This window comes from Mustela lutreola, chromosome X, assembly GCF_030435805.1.
Source record: "Mustela lutreola isolate mMusLut2 chromosome X, mMusLut2.pri, whole genome shotgun sequence".
Taxonomy (NCBI): domain Eukaryota; kingdom Metazoa; phylum Chordata; class Mammalia; order Carnivora; family Mustelidae; genus Mustela; species Mustela lutreola.
Genome location: NC_081308.1, coordinates 75,366,418 through 75,369,444, shown reverse-complemented (window position 1 = coordinate 75,369,444; position 3,027 = coordinate 75,366,418). Strand labels below are relative to the sequence as shown.

Genomic DNA, 3,027 nt, shown 5'->3' with positions numbered 1-3,027 from the left:
AAGATTAGTTGACCAGAGAGTTGAGGGTCTATTTCTGGGCTCTCTATTCTGTTCCATTGATCTATGTGTCTGTTTTTGTGCCAGTACCATGCTGTCTTGATGATAACAGCTTTGTAATAGAGCTTAAAGTCCAGAATTGTGATACCACCAACTTTGGCTTTCTTTTTCAATATTACTTTGGCTATTCGAGGTCTTTTCTGGCTCCATATAAATTTTAGGATTATTTGATCCATTTCTTTGAAAAAGATGGATGGTACTTTGATAGGAATTGCATTAAATGTATAGATTGCTTTAGGTAGCATAGACATTTTCACAATATTTATTCTTCCAATCCAGGAGCATGGAACATTTTTCCATTTCTTTGTGTCTTCCTCAGTTTTGTTCATGAGTACTTTATAGTTTTCTGAGTACAGATTCTTTTCCTCTTTGGTTAGGTTTATTCCTAGGTATCTTATGGTTTTGGGTGCAATTGTAAATGGGATTGACTCCTTAATTTCTCTTTCTTCTGTCTTGTTGTTGGTGTAGAGAAATGCGACTGATTTCTGTGCATTGATTTTATATCCTGACACTTTACTGAATTCCTGTACATGTTCTAGCAGTTTTGGAGTGGAGTCTTTTGGGTTTTCCACACATTGTATCATATGATCTGTGAAGAGTGATAGTTTGACTTCTTCTTTGCCAACTTGGATGCCTTTAATTTCCTTTTGTTGTCTGACTGCTGAGGCTAGGACTTCTAGTACTATGTTGAAATGCGTTTTTTTATGTTTTTATGTTTTTTTTTTAAAATATTGAAAATAAAAGCATTTAATATCTCTTAAAAGGCAACCAAGCTGCTTTCTCTGTGGTAGGGCGGGGGCGTCACACAGTAGCTCTCCTCAGAGGGACTCCAGCTGCCCAGATCCCTGAGGTCCTGGGTCAGGGCGTCCCCCCTGGTGCTGCTCAGGCTGTGCAGCCTGGGACCGTGGCACTGGGGGCCAGGTGGCTGAACAGGGGCTGCCATCTGCACACAGCCTCTGCCAGCGGCAGTGGACTGACGAGCCACCCCGGCCCAGAGCTCAGGGCTGCAATGGGGGTGCTGTAGATGGGGGCACTTGCTGTCCTAGGCCAGAGCCTTGCGGAAAGTGCTCCAGGCATGGAAGCAGCGGGTGAACGTGTGCTGCTCGTTCCCCTTTTAGACCAAGCGCAGGCGGCGTGGCTGCTCATGCTCTTTGGATCGCATGTGCTGGATGTACACCTGTCAGGCCTTCAGACTCAGTTTGAACTCCACCTGGCCTATCTGCGTCCCCACCCACATGTAGACCTCTTGACCATTGTCCAGCAGCATGATGTCGTCATCTGCCAGATCGTCCTGGCAGAAGTCCAAGCACTTCTTCGTCACCGCAAAGTAGCCCTTCTCATTGGAGCACTGGAAGAGCCTGGTGTGCTTCATGTACTTAGAGTCGTCATCATAAGGCTTCTGGGCCCCGATGCCCACCCAAAAGAAGTTCTTGGGCTCCTCACCTTCATTGATGACCTGCTTGCTGTAGAAGGTGTCAAACATGGTGTTCATATCTTCCGCCAGCTTGACCTCATCTGGGTCCGACGCCCGGCCCACCCACACTTACACAATGCCCTGGTTGTCCTCGCTCTCAAAGGGAACCTTGAGGATGAAGCAGAACTCAGAGTTGAGGAGGCTGGAGTCAGTGTTGCTCTGGATGCACTGGGTGCAGAGGGCGCTGCCATTGGTGCAAATCTGGTAGCGGCTGGGCTACTGGGCAGCCTGAGCCACCTTCCTCTTGCCCCGATGGATGATGAACTTTCTCTTGAAATGGGACAAGAACTTGGAGTTCTCCTGCTGCTGTGTCATGCGTACCACCTCTCGTTTGCCAGGAAAGAGGCTCTCAAACTTCTGCAGGCTGAAGGTGAAGGTGAGCCAGCCCATGTTGGAGGCTTGCGGGCCCTGCCAGAAGTACACGATGCACTGGAGGTCTTCTTCAAGCTGCTTTTCCTCTGCCTCAGCTGCTGCCTCCTTGCCTTCTTTGCCCTCCGCTCCCGCTTTTTCCTCTTCCTTCTCTTCCCTCTCCTCCTCCTCCTCCTTGTACTCCACAGGGACCCAGTACCTGCAGAGGAAGGCGTAGCAGTCCTGCGTGTAGAAGTGGCTGAACTCCTCCTCCGGCAACCTCGCGAATTAGTTGCCCTCCAGCATGAAGCCCTCCATGCCATCCAGGTCCTAGTTCCACTCCTCCATCAGCTGCTCTGCCTCTGCCAATGCCATGGGTGGCTGCTGCAGCAGGAACAGCACAGTGAGGTCAGCCTTCATCTGATCTTTCTTTTCCGCATCGCGCTTCACCTTCCCGGTGAGTCCCGGACCCTGCAGCACAGCCTCCGCGTTGCGCGTGTAGTCCACGTCAACACGTAGTCCCAATTCTTGAACTTGGCCTTAAACACCTGCGCCTCAGTGCCCTCCAGGCTGCGGCTGAATGTGGCGTGGCGCCAGCCTGTGCAACATCCCGCACCGATCCTGGCCCAGCTTGAGGGTGGTGGCTCGCACCAGGCACGGGGATTTGCGGCCCAGCCAGATGAACACATCAGACCACCAGTCCAGGATGTATATGCAGTGCGTGTCCAGCAGGCTCTGCAGCAGCCATCTTGGGCAGCAGTTCCACCTTGGGACGGGTGACCACTGCTGTAGTGTTAATGGACATCCCTGACGTGTTCCTGACCTTAGCGGAAAAGCTTTCAGTTTTTCTCCATTGAGAATGATATTTGCAGTGGGCTTTTCATAGATTGCTTTGATAGTATTGAGGTATGTGCCCTCTATCTCTACACTTTGAAGAGTTTTGATCAGGAAGGGATGCTGTACTTTGTCAAATGCTTTTTGAGCATCTATTGAGAGTGTCATATGGTTTTTGTTCTTTCTTTTATTAATGTGGTGTATCACATTGATTGATTTGCGGATGTTGAACCAACCCTGCAGCCCTGGAATAAATCCCACTTGGTCATGGTGAATGATCCTTTTAATGTACCATTGAATCCTATTGGTTAGTA

General features: G+C 49.6%; 1 pseudogene; it reads right to left on the bottom strand.

Annotated features, from left to right (window-relative positions):
- Positions 1–1,057: 1,057 nt before the first annotated feature.
- Positions 1,058–2,684, bottom strand: LOC131820996 (protein flightless-1 homolog; annotated as a pseudogene).
- Between the last annotated feature and the right edge of the window lie 343 nt (positions 2,685–3,027).